Genomic DNA, 13,190 nt, shown 5'->3' on the forward strand with positions numbered 1-13,190 from the left:
GTATTTCAGTCTGTTAGCAGTGCGGCCTCTCTGTTGGTCACTGTATTGGCCTTCTGCTTGTAATCTTTGGAATACTTCTAAACTTAAATGACCACACTGGTGCGTTTGCATGTTTTATCCAGATTTGAAACATGCAGTAAACAGTGTTTTCTTTACAGTCGCAGTATTAAATGTGAATACGTTTGTTCTGCTGTTGGTTCTGTGATTTTCATGCTGAGGACTGGGCTTTGTGCTCCATGTGGTTCCAGTATTTTTCTGTTTCCACATTAACCCACAGAGTGGTACGGTGGTTAGCACCTCAAAACAAGAAAGACCTGGGTTTGAATCCAAGATGGGGCTTATCTGAGCGGGCTCTCTCCAGGTACTCTGGCTTGCTGCATACAGATGATAAAATTATTAGCACTAAACATGGCAGCTTACTTTAGAAAATTTTTCTAAATACTAGTTTTGTGTGGTCATTTTGTCTCCGTGTGCAAAGTAAATAACGCAAACATCCAAAATAAAATTAGGATGTTTAGAAAACCTTTTTTTTTTTTTTTTTTCAAATTCCTCATTCTGTTTAACAGCGATTTAATAAATGCTTAAATGAAATGTTCATGGGGGGCTAATAATTTTACTTTCATCTGTATATGTTATATTATAAATTGATTGGAAGTTCTTTGTCTCTATGTGTGCCGTAGCTCCCACTTCATGACAGCTGTGATAGGCTCCTGCTTCTCTTGCTGGAATGGGCAAAATTAATAAATATGATAATAATAATATTTATTATTATTCATAAATACGAATTGATGGGTATTAACACCTAATTACAAAGCTTCACATTCTGTTCCCACTTGGGGTCTGAAGCCGACCCAATCATTCCTGCTGAAAACAGAGTACTTTGTTTATGCGTGTTTGGTTTAGCGCGAGGTAAATGGAAGTCACGGTTGTACTTGTGTAGTTAGAACATTGTGCATTGTGAGAACGCAGCAAAGAAAATGAAAGTGGCAACATGACACAGCTGTAATAAGATGTTTTCTTCAAAACTTTCCGCCATTGTTGCGTCGATTCAAAACTGCTCTCTCTCTCTGTTCACCTCATCGATATGTTAATTGCTTGTTTTGGGGACATGACAATGATTTCATGCGATCCTGGGCTCCCAGGGAACATTGCAACATTGTTAAAAGTGTATTAGAAGCCTTAAACCGATTACCTCTTGGTTTGGACTATTTTAAGTTGAGAAATTGCAAGACATCGCTTTAGTCTTTGATGCTTCTAAATGACAGCGATCTGTTAAAAGAAAAAAGGAATTTCTCAGTTCAAACATTAAAAAATGATCCACATGCACATATTGCATGTCTGTGGGGATGTGACTTCCTCATCCACAGGACACTTTTGGCTGGTTTGATGAAGATGTAAACAAAACACATTCAGTGCAGCGGTTATCTTTCTCACCAGACCTCCACTCATTTGAAAACGAGTTGCTTTATTAGTGTTTTTGTATGATCAACAAAGCAAAATCCTTTCTTCCTTTCATACACACTCCTTCTCCAAATATCTCTCTCTCTCTCTCTCTCTCTCTCTCTCTCTCTCTCACTCACACACACACACACACACACACACACACACACACACACACACACACACACACACACACACACACACACACACAGTGAGTTTAGCCATTTTTACAGGAAACAACAGAATCCATCACATGTTCCATGAAATTGCCCTTGACTAAGACGCTTACATCTCACTTCCTCCTGCACTCTTATCAGTCTGGATGGGAATGTTGGTGAAAAACAAGATGCTAAAGAGTTGATTTTTAGAGAGTGCTACAGTATCATAGCCTTTCAAATGCAAGTTGACACATCTGTTTCTGTACTAAGCAATGCTGAAATAGCTGTTGTGATCCGGTACTCCATTAGGGAAATCTGCCCTGTTAATTTACAGTCTTGCCTTTTTCAGTGAGCTGATTAAGCCCAGATACTTATGTCAGACCTAAAAGACTTAAATTAGTGTTTCATATTTGTGAAAATTAGAAATTTTCTGTGTCAAACTTGATGTGCTTTTTTTTCATAATTCTGTGGTGAAAAATATAGAAGATTTGAACATTGGTAATTGTGCGTTGAATTTTGGGATGATATTGGAGAATGAGCTGCTTGCCCTCAAACTGCTGATTAAAAAAACCCATCTTGGACACAAAGGCGGTCAGTCAAAAAAGGTGGAACGGAAAGGTCTAGTCGTGAGGACTCGGGAGATATTTGTTTCATAACCCAGTTCAAAAGAGTTCAACAAAAATTTCAACTGTGTACCTACTTGAAAACGATACAAAAAGAGAACCTCAAATTCTGAAACTGAGAAATAATACAGTTTCCCAACAGAAGGATTAAAGTATCCATTGCAGTTTCTCTGGACATCCCAGAAAATTTATCTTACAGGGAGTGCAGAATTATTAGGCAAGTTGTATTTTTGAGGAATAATTTTATTATTGAACAACAACCATGTTCTCAATGAACCCAAAAAACTCATTAATATCAAAGCTGAATGTTCTTGGAAGTAGTTTTTAGTTTGTTTTTAGTTTTAGCTATTTTAGGGGGATATCTGTGTGTGCAGGTGACTATTACTGTGCATAATTATTAGGCAACTTAACAAAAAACAAATATATACCCATTTCAATTATTTATTTTTACCAGTGAAACCAATATAACATCTCCACATTCACAAATATACATTTCTGACATTCAAAAACAAAACAAAAACAAATCAGCGACCAATATAGCCACCTTTCTTTGCAAGGACACTCAAAAGCCTGCCATCCATGGATTCTGTCAGTGTTTTGATCTGTTCACCATCAACATTGCGTGCAGCAGCAACCACAGCCTCCCAGACACTGTTCAGAGAGGTGTACTGTTTTCCCTCCTTGTAAATCTCACATTTGATGATGGACCACAGGTTCTCAATGGGGTTCAGATCAGGTGAACAAGGTGGCCATGTCATTAGTTTTTCTTCGTTTATACCCTTTCTTGCCAGCCACGCTGTGGAGTACTTGGACGTGTGTGATGGAGCATTGTCCTGCATGAAAATCATGTTTTTCTTGAAGGATGCAGACTTCTTCCTGTACCACTGCTTGAAGAAGGTGTCTTCCAGAAACTGGCAGTAGGACTGGGAGTTGAGCTTGACTCCATCCTCAACCCGAAAAGGCCCCACAAGCTCATCTTTGATGATACCAGCCCAAACCAGTACTCCACCTCCACCTTGCTGGCGTCTGAGTCGGACTGGAGCTCTCTGCCCTTTACCAATCCAGCCACGGGCCCATCCATCTGGCCCATCAAGACTCACTCTCATTTCATCAGTCCATAAAACCTTAGAAAAATCAGTCTTGAGATATTTCTTGGCCCAGTCTTGACGTTTCAGCTTGTGTGTCTTGTTCAGTGGTGGTCGTCTTTCAGCCTTTCTTACCTTGGCCATGTCTCTGAGTATTGCACACCTTGTGTTTTTGGGCACTCCAGTGATGTTGCAGCTCTGAAATATGGCCAAACTGGTGGCAAGTGGCATCTTGGCAGCTGCATGCTTGACTTTTCTCAGTTCATGGGCAGTTATTTTGCACATTGGTTTTTCCACACGCTTCTTGCGACCCTGTTGACTATTTTGAATGAAACGCTTGATTGTTCAATGATCACGCTTCAGAAGCTTTGCAATTTTGAGACTGCTGCATCCCTCTGCAAGATATCTCACTATTTTTGACTTTTCTGAGCCTGTCAAGTCCTTCTTTTGACCCATTTTGCCAAAGGAAAGGAAGTTGCCTAATAATTATGCACACCTGATATAGGGTGTTGATGTCATTAGACCACACCCCTTCTCATTACAGAGATTCACATCACCTAATATGCTTAATTGGTAGTAGGCTTTCGAGCCTATACAGCTTGGAGTAAGACAACATGCATGAAGAGGATGATGTGGACAAAATACTCATTTGCCTAATAATTCTGCACTCCCTGTATAGTGGATTTTCTGGGATTTCAACTCCTGGGAGAGTTTGGCATTGTGTTAACACACTCCTAGTTTAAAGAAGTTTAAAAAAAACACCATCTGCGCAGATGGACAGCTTGGACACATCATCAGTGAAGATCCCAGGGTTATCAGGTGTTTTAGGTCTTTGATCTTCAGACACCCTCACCTGGGTGACCCAACCAGAGTCGATCAGGTCCCGGCTTGAGTCCAAGTAGCGTTCTACACCATGGTTCCCCTCTCTTTTGATCCACAGCTACCTGGAAGCTCTCTCTGCAGCTTTGATGTTTTTGGCTTTCATGCAACCCTCTGGTACCAAGTGTGCAGCGTAGAAACTGCCCGGGAACACCCTGCAGCCTAACTCAGTGGGTTCACAGTGGGCCGTCCACTCATTCCCCCTGCAGATCTCAACAAGCTCCTGGTATTTTGCCTTCTTTCTCATTCATGGGCTTCCTGAAACCAGTCTTCCAAGAGCATTGTGAGTCCCAAGAGCAACACTTGCTTGGGAGAGACAGATGATAAAAACAAGACTGATCTAAGTGTTGCTGTGTTGATATACTCCAAAAACTTTTGTTGGTTCCCCAGGTCCACTTGTAGCTTCCAATCACCAGCCAAGGCTAGTAAGCCTGTTCAGCACTTGAGCTGATATGGAGGTTTGGACCCTGCCTCGATAAAGGCATCACCCAGCTGTGATCTCATCTGGTGCTTGGCCTGTTGGATCCCTGTGCAGATGACGTTAGCTACTGCATTCAAGACCAGGTTGTAGGGACGTGTAGCCGTGTGTACTGTGGTAGATTAGGGCTGCTGCTCCAAGGAACTTCTTGGCTGTAATAATGGACATGCTAGGGTTTCTGCAAGACCTACAAACTGCAGATACCTCTCCTTTTATAGAGGTGCTCACACTTCCTGTTGATCAGTTAATCAAGTGCATTTGATTAGCAATATATTTCTGCTACCTCTTAATTCCTATGGCAACAGTAAGGGTGAACTTCCTGTAGAAACTTTCTTTTTCACGTATGGCATGGCTTCATCTGTTTTAGGTAAGAAAAACATGACTTTTGTGACCACATGACATGTTAAGGTGAATAAGTGTAGTTTGTTTTTTATCTTCACTTCAAAGTAGAAGTTATGTGCCGGATGGCTTTCAAGATCTGTTTTTGTTTTGCACCACAGAAACCTGGACAGCCTGAAGCTACCCAAACATGAAATACAAAATGAAATTGAACTCCTTTTGTGTGCTGTTTCTTTCTTTCCTTTTTTAAGCTCTGACTTAGCAGTCCTGTAATCACACTTTTATTGTTTACCCTGTTTCTTTTGTTTTGTTTTTTACCCCCCCTCCGGAAAACACCACTTAGAGGCATTTCTCTGCACATGTACAGGGAGACAGCAGAGTTTCGGTAGGTTTGAACATTTTCATGCAGATAATAAGTGTGGTTTTGTTTCCCTTGTTGCTTAAGCATTGTTGCTATGGTTTCAGCCCTGACTTGTGTTTTAAAATATATGGCAGCGAGCAATGCAGCAAAGCTTGCGATTAGCCAACAGATCTTGCTTGTAGCTGGCAGTAGTTCGCACAAAGTGGATGTTCTTTTTCCTCATTGTTTGATGCTTATTTTCTTATTATGTGTACTTGTTTTGGGGAAAATAATCAAAATCAGGACACTGCAAATGTGAGTGCACATCCAGAGGCGAGCGGGCATGTGGGCAGCAGACACACATAGTGGATTATAGCTGTCCCCAGGGGCTGAGTAAGGAGATGAATACACACAACTGGAGCAAAGGATACTGAGCTCTCCCTTTGTCCCATACCAGTGAAGAGTACAGTAGACAAAGGTTCACTATAGAATCTTATACACCCCGAGGTGCTGTCAGCTCCCGATGGGCAGATTGATGGGTTGTCATAGGAACATACTCTGTTGAATGTATGTGTGTGTAAATTGCTATGGGAGAAAAAGAGAGGCAGAAAGAGAGAATGTTAACCACTCGATAGAGTAAGTGAGCCCTTCATGGTTAAATACAACTTTTTTTTTCTTCTCGCCTTTCAAAGCGATCAATATCCCATTTGTGGGTTTTAGGGCCTGTGTGTTCCCCAGGCTTTGGGCTCCTCGGCCCCACACTGCATCAATAAATTACATTTGGTTTCTGTGTCCAATTGCTCTCATAGCTTTAGCAACCATAACAGAGGATTTCTCTATTTCTTGTACTCCAAAGGCATTGATGCCAACTCAATAGCATCCTCTTGTTGAGATTTAATTCAAACAACGCGTTATTTCATCAGCTGTAAAAGTAAAGAAAATATCTCCATGTATAGTGATGCATCAGTATACCAGAAACCACTGTAAGGCAAAAGAAACCAATGTATGAATCCAGAATTATGACAGATTGATAATTCAACAAAAAATTTAACATTGTTAGTACACTTTGCTATCAGACAGGGCAGCTGGATGTTTTACTAAAACTGAAGCATTTCAGACCAGAAACAAGCTAGCATACCAGTCAAACCAACTCATATTCAGATATTTTGGCGTGATTTTCAGATACACCATGTATGTGTCCCCACATACACAGTATAACAGTTCTTGGGAACCTTCAAATCAAATTCAAATTCAAATTTTATTTGTCACACACACACAACCATACACAGTATGACATGGGGGTGAAATGCTTGTAGCTGTACAATGCCCGACCATTAAATGACAGAAGAAAAAGCTTTACAAGTTTTACAATATTTACAATTTACAGTTTACTACAGAATTTACAAATTAACTTAGGAATTTACAGTAAAGAATGTGCAAATAGCAGAAGAGATTATAAAGATTATAAATTATAGGAATTATAGGATTATAGGAAATGTGTGGTGGTGCGTGTGGTGACGTGTGTGAGAGTCCAGTCTTATAGTGACGTGTTTGGGAGAGTCCAGTCCAGGAGAGTCCAGTCCTACACCTGGTTCGGGCCGAATAGCCTGGGGGAAGAAGCTCCTCCTCATTCTCTCTGTTTTGGCCTTAAGGGAGCGGAAGTGCTTCCCAGACCTCAACAGTGAGAAGAGTCCATTGTTGGGATGGGAGAGGTCCATCATAATCTTCCTAGCTTTGGACTTGCACCGCTTGGTGTAGATGGACAGCAGGTCAGGGAGCTCTGATTGAATGATGCGTTCGGCTGAGCGCACCACTCTTTGCTAATCTCGTCTGTCCTGCTTGGTGCTGTTCCCAAACCAGGTGCAGATGTTTGCCGTCAGGACGCTCTCGATGGTGCAGGAGCAGAAGTTCTTGAGCACCTTCAGTGGCAGATGGAAGTCTCTAAGTCTTCTGAGGAAGAAGAGACGCTGACGGGCTTTCTTAACCAGGGTGTTGATGTGGCAGGACCATGACAGGTCCTGAGTGATGTGGACACCCAGGTATCGGAAACTGTCCACTCTCTCCACTGGCGGGCCACTGATGATGAGGGGTTTGTAATTCCTCGCCTGCTTTGTAGTGAAGTCCACGATTAGCTCCTCAGTCTTGCTGATGTTTAGGAGGAGGTTATTCTCCTGGCACCAGGTCTTTTAGTGCTCTTACTGGGTTGCTTTCACCTTTTGTCCACTTCATCTGTGTGCATCTTTTATCTCCATGATACATTCATTGCAGAGCAGTAGAGAGGTGTGGTGCAATAGGGAGCAGAGGCAAATAGGCAAAAACTTTCAAATTGAACTGAAATGAACCAAAAGCAGATAAAATTAGTTTAAAAAAATTCTTATATTTTTAACACTTTAGATTTTATGGGCAACTGGTTAAAAAAACTGTATAGGTCTTCTTTTCACTACATAAATGCAGGGAGTGATACAGTGATACCTGAATTATGCTTCAGTGGTAAACCGACATCATAACTTACGACGTAAGAATTAACTCCTTTTAACACTACGCGTAACCTTTCACGTAACCTGACGTGCATCTTAAGAGAAATGTAACTACACGTCAGGTCAATGCAGCCCACGATTTGAAGAAAAAGAGCGAACATGTGTAGATTGAGTCCAGGCGGTTCTCATATGTCGTCATTTTCCCGAGGTCGTCATTTAGGAACGTGGTGGGTAGCCGAAAACGTAATATGTTGACAATTTGTCACCTAGCGTAAAATGTTACGCTTTGGGAGTGAGAACGTGTTGTGTGTAACTGATGGCACCACTAAAGCTGCAGCAGTGAATAGACCTGCTTTTACAGTTTGCATGCTGATGCTGGTGCATGACTTTCCAAGGGGTAAATAATATCCCTCTTCGAAGTACATAAAAGCACATGTAAGCAGATGATAACTGGTGTTGAGTGAACCAAAGAAGAATAATTGCCATATCATGCAGCAAATGTGAGGGTGGCTCACCCAGCGGTAAACTGAGTGGGCAAGAAATAAACAGTTTTCCCTGTTCATGGGGAAGTGCGTGTGATTGGTGGTTTATAGTAGTCATGATGCAGAGGGGCTAATGGACTGCAGCCAGCTAGTTTCCGTCTTGAACTTTCACGGATCATCACAGATGTGTACAACTATGTTATGATTACCAGTGGCAGTGACATTACCAGCAGTGCTACACAGACTTCTTACTCTGCATCACTTGATTCATCAGTAAGAAGCTTTAGCAAGTAAGGCAGATGTGTTCTATAAACATTTTCAGTGTCTTAAAGATTATATATCTGAAAAGAAATATATGTTCTTGTGCACTTGTTCTTCTCTGACCTTACACAGGCACACATGTTGTTATTCTGTAACACTCTCAGCTTCAGCAGCAGCAGTCAAGATGTATCAGATATCATTTGGATCAGACGGTGCATCCATTTCTACCATGGCCATTGAGAACAAACAGCTCGTCTCCTTGACAAACACTGGTCCTCCCTGCCACATGCACCCCTACTCTTGATTACCAGAAAGATGCAGCGTAGAGCCAGGCCTATTATTTCCAATTTCTCCTGGAGAAAGTTAATCTAATGAGCATTATCGGCAGCTAATGGGAATTATAATTAGTCAGATGCAGCAGATTATCTGCGCATAATTAGCTGTGTCTGTCAGCTCCAATTAGCATGACAGGAATTAGGAGACTTTGGAGTTCGTAGCAGGAAGGGAGGAGAGGGGGAGAGTGAAGGAGGAGGGCAAGGAGACGGAGAGATAGTAGAGGTGGGGAAGGAGAGAGGGAGACGAGAACAGCAGGGCGAGGGGAGGTGGGGGTCTTTTTGGGAGAGGCAGGTTTTTGGCTCTGAACTCAGCCATGTGTTAACTAGAGGAAATCTGTACAGAAAGTAGGATGAAAAAATAATAATTTTTGCGTGCATAAAGGAATGGTGTTGATGGGTTTCAGACAGAGAGGGGACTGCGGCAAAGACAAGGAAGACATGGACATGCGGAAGGGCGTTGTGGTAGTTAAAAACTATCCTGTTACGCAGTACGTATCCATCAGCAGCCATGGATGTTGTCAGATTGCCCTTGAGCAACACATTGAACCTCAATCAATAAAAATCTTTCAGGATGACTATGACAGTTAATGAAAATTAAAAATAGTGCAAACTAAACGAATCACTACATGTATAGAGGTTACTTTAGAAAACTGCTCTACAGAACCACTACCACTTAGGGTTAAAGCCGTATCATCACGATCAAATGTTTATTGAATAAAAACACCAAATCCATAACAGCTATGAGCAATATGTTAAAAACAGAATAGCTTTTCATTGACTTTAGCTGATTAAATCACACGCTGTTGTTAATGAAAATATCACAAGGCATGAGGCAGCTTTATTATGCATTAGTCCAGCAGTATTCATATGCCATATGGGACTAAACAGTGATCTTTTTCTAATTTAGGTCCAGCGTAAGAGATGACGGACAGGCCTAATATCCCAAGTCAGTTGTATGTATTTAAAAATTCTTTTTAAATCCAGAGTTCCTCTTCATTTTTCATTTGGAAGAGAGAAAACACTACTAACAGGCCTATATGCTATTTCTGTGAAAAGGATACCTAAGGTAGTCTTTCTATGTTACATATTAACCAATTATAATCTTTACTATATCCTCCATTGTACCTGACAAGGGTTCCTTCATGGCCAGCACTGAAAACAGGGACAGCTACTATGTCTTTCAACCTCCACATTGCATGTAAGAGTGAAATACAAATTTGTCCTCTTCAAAATGCATCTGTTGATTTGTGGAGACCCATGAGCAATTAAACAAGCTGTAAAGCTGCTCTATAGCACTGAACACCTTTTAAAGCGGTGCTTTTACAGCTAATGTGTTACCAGACAGCCATCTACTGAAGTGCATGGGCATTTTATCATTTATTTGTCATTGTGGTCCAGGTGGTTTGATAAATATGTCTAAAGCCATTACTCTTTTTACTCTGTTTTGGTCTCACGTAATCCATAGGAAAATGATCTGGCACTTTAGGAGCTAAATGCTTCAATGTGTTCATCGTCTACTTGCTGACTTACTTATTGGGATTATTAGACCTGCTTACACTTGGAAGTAAAAAACCAAAATCAAGCTCAGAGCCCGTCTGTAACACTGTGTAACTTTAAGACCAGTTTGAATGCCTGCTTTCAAAGCTGCTGGAAACATTCCTCAGAATTCCCCAAAGGTTCAAGACACCAGTTTGAGATGATTCGAGTTTTGTGACATCCTCCTGTGTTCATAAAAGGATGGGCATCGTCAGCAACAATACTCAGGTAGGCTGTGGTGTTTCAACATTGCTCAGTTGGTACTAAAAGGCCTAAAATGTGTCTAGAAATTACACCACGTGCAACAACCTAAACCAAGAAAGCAGTCTGGATTCATGCTTTTTATTTTGTTTATGCCAAATGATGAATATGAAATCTACCATGTGAATGTCCCCAGCAGAAATTAAACTCCAGATCAGACGCTGTTTTTCCGGTCTTCTATTGTCCAATTTTAGCGAGGCAATGTGAACTATAGCCTCAGCTTCCTGCTCATAGGTGATAGGGGTGGCACCAGTGTGGTCTTCTGCTGCTGTAGCCCATCTGCTACAAGGTTTGATGTGTTCATCATTCAGAAATTCTCTTACTGTGTGCATACCTTAGTTGTAACGAGTGGTTTACTATTAGGTTCTTAAAAGCAGGAAGCTCATCTGATCTCTGAACACCAGCAACGCATTTTCACCCAGAGAGATGGTTGTGTGGGGAAATCCCTTAAGATCAGCAGTTTCTGAAGTACTTTTTTACACATTCAGTTTTAACTTCAGCAGGTTGGCTGATTAAATATTTGCGTTAATGAGGAACAAACATAATAAGGTGGCTGATAAGTGTTTTCGACAGTTTTTTTTTTTTTTTTTTTGCCTGTCCCGTTTGGCTCTTTTGCCATCAGAATTGTTGTCTAAAGGCAAAGAAAGATGCCCAACGGATTTACTTTACCAAATTGACCATCCCAGCCTTGCCATAATGGTCCATTTGATTCACCTTTTATTGTTTATTTTATTTTCACTTACTGAATACGGGACAGACTTGACTGGGGGAAAGAAGGGGAGAAAGAAAGAGGGAAAGAGAAACAGCTGAGAAGAGGGACGGGGGAGAAGGGCAAAAAACAAAAACCAACAGAACGGGCAGAGAAAAAAAAATGCATATATCAATCACCTGGATCACCTGCTGAGAAAAAAAAGAAAACAAGCAGAAGAGAACAAGAGTAATAGAATAAACAACATCACAATGATATATGGGAATATCACAGTAAATACTAAATATCAAACATTATTGTGCAGCACATAAGATCAACAGAACACAGTGTGCTTTGAGGTAGGAGCCAAAAAGGGTGTAGTTTGTGGGTGTGATCACCCGTGTGTACACCTGTGAGCATGGACGCGCTTGTTTTTTTAAAAGGTTCCTTCATGTAATGATCTGCTAGAGGGTGTGTGGGGGGGGGGGGGGGGGGCACAGCCCCGTCCTCCAGGGCATGAAGCAGGTATGGAGGAGATCAAAACTCCAGACATCCAGAGGCCCCCAGAACACAAGAGACCAAGGAAGACCAACAGAGGGGCAGCCGCGCCACTGTCCCAGAAAGAGCTGAGGAGAGTCCCAGATGAGGGCTCACTCAGCAGCCGCGGAGCAGAAGCCAGGGGGAGTTGCAGTGACGCGCCCGTGAGCTCCGCCGGCAGCCAGCCGTGCCTGAGTGACCGAGCCCCAGGCCGAGAGGCCGGGGGCACCCCACCTCCGAAGTGGCCCGAGCGAGCCCCAGGCTCCAGGCCCCGATAAGCGGCCGCCAAGGAGTGAGCCGGTGTGTACCTGGATGCCCACCCCCGGACACAAAGAACCACCAACGCACCGATGTCTGAGGGAGTCCGCCACTGGCAGGGGAAGTGGTGGTAGGGGGAGATAGGCCTCCAAACCTTGGAGGGCCTAAGATGTCCCCAGAGAGGTGGCGCCTGACACCCAACCTGACATATAGACACAGACATACAGGCACACACAGATACAAACATCCATTCCCACCCTCATGCTCTCATATGCACTTACTCCACACTCAACCAACGTGGAGACAGACATAAAGAGACGCTGTACACACGATCACACTCTCCAAGCGTACTCTACAAACCGGGTCTAGGTACCCTTGCCCCTGGAGAGGGAACTGCACCCAGACCCAGGTGGTGTTACCCTTTTCCCTGCGGTGGGGGGAGGCAGACCGCCCCGACTCCGCAGCAGCAGGGAGGCCCCACACTCCAGACCGCAGTCGGACGGCCAACTCCTCCTCTGTCGAAAGTGTTTTCGACAGTTAACAAGGTGTTTCTATAAAAGAGCAGGTATGCAAAGCAAGCCTGCTGGTTAAAATGGGCTGCAAAGCTGTCGAATTATCTATGGATTTGTCACTTTAAGCAACACTTTTTGCCTTACACAAAGTCCCCCATACAGAACTGTTGACTACAGCATCTATTTGACTGTTTTACTCTGCCTACCTGGGATCCTTTTTGCTTTTGCAGGTACACATTCTGTGACTCACAACAACAACATGAAAAAAAAACAGCTTGTGACATTAAAAGAACACCAATTTGTCTGGCGTTCCTGCAACTAAACAAACCAATTTGTAATGTTTTTAATCAGCCTCATATTACCAAACCAGCTTCACTAGAAGCCCTCTGGGAACTGTTCTCAATGAACACGTACAGGAAGATACACAGGCAGCTAAATAGCTTTTGATTGAGAAAAGACTGTGTTACATTTGCATAGATTATCTCCATCTATTTTACCAGG

Source organism: Astatotilapia calliptera, chromosome 17 (assembly GCF_900246225.1).
Source record: "Astatotilapia calliptera chromosome 17, fAstCal1.2, whole genome shotgun sequence".
In the NCBI taxonomy this organism is placed as follows: Eukaryota; Metazoa; Chordata; class Actinopteri; order Cichliformes; family Cichlidae; genus Astatotilapia; species Astatotilapia calliptera.